Raw genomic sequence first — 7,741 nt, forward strand, 5'->3', positions numbered from 1 at the left:
CAAGAATCATTGCTAATTTCTCTTGAGAAATTGAGAGGAATTTCTGTTAGTACAAAACACTTGTCCATTTTGACAAGTGACCTAAAAAAATTCTGGTTATTTATATAGTCAGAAAAAGGGTCAAACTAATTTTAATTAATATGTTAACTCTTACAGCCAAAGGGTAAACACATGAGAGTAAAGATATGCAAAATAGTACTTTTGATCATATTTAAAGTGTTGTGAAAATGAATGTTAATAATTCATTGATAAAAATGCAATTCAGTTTTCTTAAAAGCAGAGAAAATGGAATTGCTTTCTGATTAAATCACCTTCTCTCTGATTAAATCACTTACTTAGTGTTCATCAATGCTCCTGATGCATTGATAAGATGTGAAATGCAGAGGTCGTCTGAACGCCGCGGGCAAGATGGCGGCGCCGCGGGCTCCCGGCCTGCTCCGCCTCCGGATCCTTGGCCTGCGCTCCTGCACTGGTGCAGCCGTGCAGGCCCGAGGCGTCCAGCAGAGCCCGGCCACCGACCGCCCGAGCAGTGCCCAAGGCCGGAGCCGTGGTCCCCGAGCCCTCCGCGTTTCCAAGCAGCCGCGGAGAGTATGTAGCGGCCAAGCTGGATGATATTACTGGGCCCGCCAGCGCTCCTTGTGGCCCGTGACCTTCGGCCTGGCCTGCTGCGCGGTGGACATGATGCACATGGCGGCGCCCCGCTACGACACGGACCGCTTCGGCGTGGTCTCCGCGCCAGCCCGCGTCAGTCGTGGCCGGCACGCTGACTAACAAGATGGCCCCGGTGCTTCGCAAGGTGTATGACCAGATGCCGGAGCCCCGCTATGTGGTGTCCACGGGGAGCTGTGCCGACGGCGGAGGTTATCGTACTTGGTGGTGAGGGGCTGTGACCGCATCGTGCCTGTGCACATCTACGTCCCAGGCTGCCCGCCAGCGGCAGAGGCCCTTCTCTACGGCATCCTGCAGCTGCAGAGGAAGAGCGGAAGAGGAGACTCAAGATCTGGTACCGCAGGTAGTGCTGCCGCCACAGCTGGACTGTCCACCTCCCTCATCATCTTCCAAGGTTCCAAGGTCACTAATAAACCCAGCCCACCACTCTGGAAAAGAAAAAAAAAGAAAGATGTGAAATGTAGCACATTGATCTGTTTCAAATGGACCAAAACTGTCAGAGAGATACCAAACTCAGCCCTTTGTGTAAACTTCCTAACATAGCCTAATAATTATATCAGTTATTACTCACTTGATACTAAGCCTACAGAACTCATGTTATTGCCTTCAAGTCAGAATCAATTCATAGCTGATGCTTCAGCAGATTTTCAGAGGCTGACGGTTGCACCAGAGAGACTGCACATTTTTCTCCATCAGAGCTGCGGATGGATTCTAACCACCAGTAAAGTGTCACCTTTGGGTTAAGACGAGCAGCTGCCTATGTGCAATGCCTCGAGAAGTCCCTACGTCTACAGAAAAACCACAAAATTAAATAGTTTTGTATACTTGTAATCATTATAGAACCAAGTTTATGCATTTATCAGTTTGCTTTATTTTAGTTACTGTTTTTTTACTTCTAAAATGATGTGGAACTGTCAGGCTAATAGAATCTACTGAATGACGTGCCTTTTAGAAAATAATAGTGGGGAAAAAACTCTCAAATCCATTGTGGTCAAGTTGGAACTGACTCATAAGTGACCCTCCCAAGAATTTTCAGATGCACATCACAGGGAAGGGATTTATACATCACAGGAGAAGGATTGCCCAGATTTCTTCCATGGTGGGTTCAAATCACCTGCCTTTGTTTTGGCAGAACAAATCCTTAACCTTGGGCCACCCGAGCTCCCTACAGAGAAATAGTAATGCCTTTTAAATGGCAAAGTATACAATATATTAACTCAATAGAAAACAATTTCAAAATATAAGTGCACTGCATTGGAGGGATATTGCTGGTATATTTTTTGGCTGTTTTTGTTTGTAGCCACCAAGTTGATTCTAGCTCACAGACCCCACTCAGTGAGTAGAAAGGAACTGTTTCACAGTATTTTGAAAGTCGTGTCCTATCTAAGGAAACAGGTGATTGCTGGTTAGTTCAAATTAGCAACCTTTCAGTTAAATTGGTGTTTAACAGTGTGAGCAACCCGGGTATTCCACAGAGGAGAGATGAGGTGTTTATCTGGATAAGAATAATATCTATAATATAAAAAGAGTTCTTACAAATAAAAGGAAAAACAAGAAAGTGGGAGCTAAGTATGAACACATTATTCAGCCTTTGGGTCAGCTGTATGATTCTCTGCAGGCTGCACCACCAGAGCCACTGATTCATAGTCAACATCTACAATATATTATTTAAAAGCTCAGATGTACTAGTAATTTATAAAGTCATTGAAATCTCATATGTGCAAAGAGGAAATGAATCATAAAGTAAATTTAATAAAACAAAAAGAAGCAAATTACCCAGCAACAACAGCAAAATTCAACAAGGCTACAAACGTCAAATGCTGGCTTGGATGAGGAGAGATTGGAACTCTTATTCACTCCTGGTAGGAATGTAAAATGGCACAGCCACAATGGAAAGCAATATGATTCTCAAAAAGTTGGAAACAGAAATACCATTTGACCCAGCAATCCCACTACTGGGAATATACCCTAAATAAACCAGAGCCATGGCTCAAACAGATGTATGGACACCCGCTGTATCATTCACAATAGTAAAGAGATGGAAGCAACCCAAGTGCCCATCAACAAATGAATGGATAGAAAAATATATGGTACATTTGCACAACTGAATATTATGCAGCATTGAAAAAGAATGAACTTGTAAAACATTATACAACATGAGGGAACCTGAAGGATACTATGCTGAGTAGAATACCTCAATCACAAAAGGATGTGGAGGGGGATTGGGGAGAGAATGGGAAAAGAGTGGATAGATAATGAACACTACATTAGATCAGATGAGGGGAAGAACTGTCCAAAAAGAATATATTCTTAAGCGTTAAATGTATGACAACAACTTGGAACAAGGGATATATTGTGGAGAGGGTTGTGGTGAGGGGAGAAAATGCACAACAATGAAAAAGTAAATATTTATAATATAAAGAAATATTACTGGCAGGAATCCTAGTTGGAGGAAGAGATGTGGAAAATGGTACTTTGGTATGTTTGGGGTAGAAATATGAATTGTTTTAGCCTTTTGGAAAATAACTAGACAGTATTTAGTAAGGTTGGAGTAGTGTGCTTTTTTGATCTTGACATAAGACTCAACAATTGTCAGTAAAAACAAATAAACAAAAAAAAATAAGTGAGGTTGTGAAGTAGACAGCTGAAGTCTACTTAGAAGACCCTCAAAGAAAGTTCTAGTGATTGAAAATGGCACCCACTGAGAATCCCGTGGAGAAGAGTTCTGTCCTGGCACAGGAGCCCACGGATTGTTACACTGGGTTGTGTCACACTAAGGGAAACACTTTTTTTAAGTCATTGATTTCTGGGCTGCTTTCCCTTAGGCCTCTGTTTACACTGGGTCAGTGGAGTCTATCAATTCTCAGCAAGATGGTTTCTCTTTGAAGTGGGGTAAGTTCTTCTGAGAGAGAACCAGTCTGAGCCATCAGCAGCCAACACTCAGAGCATCTGGCAATGAGGTTGCCTGGCCAGTCACAGGGATTCAGACAGAACACTAACAGCCTCCACTGTCCCTCACAATAGAATATTATATGGCCATGTAAAAGATTAATTAGCTATGCTTCCACTGACCCGGACAGGTTTCTGACAAAAGCAGGTAAAATTAATGAAAAGTGTCTCTTTAAACAAAACTAATATAAATTTTTTCCTATTTTTTAATGTAAATGGTAGCATACAGATAAGACAGAAAAATACTCAGTAGATGTTCAGGCGTGAAGGCATTTTATGTGACAAGGATGAAGGGGTTGTCTAAGAGGGTAGAGGAGAACAGATAGAGAGGTATTGTTTTTGTTAGGTTCCGTCGAGTTAAGAATGACTCATGGTCACCCTGTGAATAACAGGTTTGAATCTTATCCTATTCTATGCCTTCTGCATCACCCCTGATACTCGAAGCCCATTGCTGCAGTCACCATGTCAATCCATATTGATTAAGGTCCTCCTCTTTTGCTGACCCTCTTCCTCTCTAAGCATGGTAGCCTTTTGCAAGGAATAGCTTCTCCTAGCAACGTGTCCAGAGTATGAGAGATGATGCTTTGCCATCCTTGCCTCCAAGAAGCACTCTGGTTTCATCTGTCCCAAGACATAACTGGTTGTTCTCTTGGCTGTCCGTAGGATATTTAGTACTCTTCTCCAAAACCACAACTCAAAGCATCTATTCTTCTCCTGTTATCCTTATTTATCGTCTGTCTCTCAGATGATGCATAGCTAGTGATTGAAAAAACCCATGGCCTGAATCAGAGGCAACTTAATCTTAAGACTGGCATCTAGCAGTTAAGGGAGGAGAAATATATTAAGACCATTATTGTAGAAATAGAAAGATAACTAGTAAAATGTGTACGAGGATCCAAGGGTGGGGGGAGAGGGGAAGCAGAGGGGTGAGGATGGGCAGGGGGGATAGCATAGGTTCGCACAGTTTGGTGGGTGAAGGGAGGGATCAGTAAAGAAAATGGGAAAGATCTGGCAGGGATCTGGAGATACAGGGTAATGGCAGGCATAGTTCAGTGAGGATTAGTTTTATAAAACATAATGAATGGGAATAATTGTATGAGACCCAATGGGAATGAAGAATAGTGTGTAACACAAGGTATACGGACTTAGTAAGCAAACCAATAGAAATTTTGAAATTATTTGTGGTAAAATCTATCATTCATGCTTTTTGTCTCCAGATTTCCAGCTTAGAAGCTTTCTACCATTTCCACTGCACAGACTCTGGTGAAAAATTAGGGACAATAGTTTGCCTGCTTTTTTTTTTTTTTTCTTTTTTCTTTTTTTCAATGCAAGCAAAGAGGTTTATCAGGGAAAATACTTTTATCAGGGAAATGCGGTGTTATCCCATAGTCTAGTTTAAATTTATCTTCCTACACAGATACTTTGCTGCTCTTTTCATGTGGCAAATAAATGTACAATGTAATCTTTTCATGAATTTTGGAGGGGAAATAAAGGGGTATATAGGAAAAGAATCTGTAAAAGAATGTTTATTATATTGTTGCTTATATTAGTGAAAAAAATGGGCAGAGCCCCAAGACAAGCTCATTAACAAATTGATGGTACAATCAAAACTTCTTTAGGCATTAAAAGTGATGTAGTTATCAAATGTGTAATGATTGCACATATTCATATTTATGACATCAAATGAAAGAAACATTACAAAACAGAACATACAGTAATGACCACGTTTTGAGAAAAGTCTTCACAGAAGACAAATTGAAATGGCTCACATGGAATGTAAATCGCAGTTATCTCTGGATAGTAATGGGGGGATCCCTAGTGGTGAAGCAGTTAAGGACTTGATTGCTGATTAAAAGGTTGCCAGTTTGAAAACAATCAAGCTATTTACTCCTCAGGAGAAAGATGGGCAATCCGCTTCTGTAGAGATTTACTGCCTTAGAAATAGGAGTTTGCCTCTTTCTATAGCTTTACCTCAGTAAGGTGAGCTGTTGGGTAGCAGGATGCTCTGCTTGACTTCACTCTCCTTTTTTGTGGCCTCATTTTTATTGTCCTGAATTTTCTACAATTACAAAACATTGTTCATAACAATTCTATTAAATTCTTTTAAAAGACAGAAAAGAACATACATAAAAATATAAAAAAAACCCCATGGTGTCTGCCTTGTTAGATTATCAGCTTGTTGAAGACAGGGACAGGGGAAGAAATAGGTTTTTTTCTTTTCTGATTTTACCTCTAACACCATTGATGTGGAGTCTGGATGGTGCAGTGAATTATGCATTGGGCTGCAGATTGAGAGATCTGATTAGAAATTACCAGAAGCTCTGAGGGAGAAAGAGGTAGCATCAAAACAAACCTCAGAAGTCTGATGGGTAGTTCTACTGGGTCGCTGCTAGGCAGCATCCACTCAAGGCGGTGGATATTCCCGTTGGCTCTCCCATCAGACAGACGAAGAGTTTAGTGAATACTTTCCAAAATGAAGTCATTGTACCTCATGATAAAAACCACAGACTACAAAAAAAGTTGTTTATTAAAATAGTCTTTCATTTTTAAATAAAAGAATTCAAGTTACTATTTCCCTCACAGTTAACACTTTGTTTTAGTAGTAGTAGCATATTCTTGCTTTTAGTCACCTAGTTGATAAAGTATCTCTCCAACAAAAAACTTAATGTACATAATATGGATGATTTTGGGAATCTGTATTCTTTTCTAGTTAATACTATTATCAACTAATCCACAAAGACTTCAATATAGATTACACCTCAACAGCAAAATAACAAACCTGCCATGCAACTGGACCAACAAGCAGGGTACAAGAAGAGAACATTAATATTGCCATGACTTCATTTTGCTTGGAGCCACAATTACCACACAGGTGGGCAGTAGTCACGAAAGGAGAAGTTGAAAAGGAAAGCCACAGACTGGGAAAAAACATTTGGTAATGGCATGTCTGATAAGGGACTTACATCTAGAATTTATAGAATACTCCAGCACTTCAACAAGATAAAGGTAAACAATCCAATCACAAAATAGATACAGGATATGAACAGAACAAACACAAAAAGAAATGTTCAAAATCCCTAGCTCTAAGAGAGATGCAAATCAATTATGAGACATCATCTCCCCCCAGTAACAATAGCAAAGTTCAACAGAGCAATGAACAACAAATGCTGGTGAGGTTGTGGAGAAATTGGAACCCTTATTCACTGTTGGTGGGAGTGTAAAATGGTGCAACCTCTCTGGAAGGCAGCCTGGTGCTTTCTCAAAAAGTTGGAAATAGAAATACCATTTGATCTAGCAGCTGCATTGCTGGGAATACAAACAGATACATGCACAGCCATGTTTATTGCTGCTTTGTTCACAATAGCAAAGAGTTGAAAACAACCCAAGTGTCCATCAACAAATAAATGGATAGAGAAGCTGTGGTGTATTTACACAATGGAATCCTATGTAGCACTGAAAAACAAGTAACTCATAAAATATACAAAATGGGTGACCCTGGAGGACATTCTGCTGAGTGAAATATCTCAGTCACAAAAGGACTAATATTACATAGTGCCACTGTTGTAAAATAGGACTGACATGGGGGTTGTGGGGAAACTAAGAAAAGAGGGAATAAATAATGTACACTGCATTGAAATAGATGAGGGAAAGAACTGTCTGAAAGAAATATATGGTTAGGTATTATTTGCATGACACTTGCCCAGAATAAGAGGTGCATAGCAAAGTGGACTAGGGGGCGAAGGGGGTTAGGGAGGATATTGTGGAACAATGAAAGAATCTTTTTAAAGAGAAAAGCAAACTGGGGTGGGGGTAGGGAGGAAAATGTGCAACAATGAATGAATGGAAATCCACGTTTTCTGTAAACTTTTCTTAATTTTTTTTAAAAAAGGAAAAGTTGTGTTGCATTGGGGAAGTCTGCTATCAAGGACGTCTGTAAACTGCTAAAGAGCAAGGATGTCAATTTAAAGACTAAGGTGCACCTCACCCATGCCATATAATTTTCAGTAGCTTTATAGGCATCTAAAAGTTGAACAATGATGCACATCCACATTTATCGCGGCTTTTTTCACAATAGCAAGGAGTTGGAAACAACTGAAGTGCCCATCATCAAACAAATGGATAG

At 40.3% G+C, this 7,741-nt stretch overlaps 1 pseudogene; it reads left to right on the top strand.

Annotated features, from left to right (window-relative positions):
- Positions 1-408: 408 nt before the first annotated feature.
- On the top strand, positions 409-1,016 carry LOC102873628 (annotated as a pseudogene).
- Positions 1,017-7,741: the final 6,725 nt, after the last annotated feature.

The sequence above is a fragment of the Elephantulus edwardii genome, unplaced genomic scaffold, assembly GCF_000299155.1.
Source record: "Elephantulus edwardii isolate Elephantulus edwardi_28Jun2011 unplaced genomic scaffold, EleEdw1.0 scaffold00359, whole genome shotgun sequence".
Classification (NCBI taxonomy): domain Eukaryota; kingdom Metazoa; phylum Chordata; class Mammalia; order Macroscelidea; family Macroscelididae; genus Elephantulus; species Elephantulus edwardii.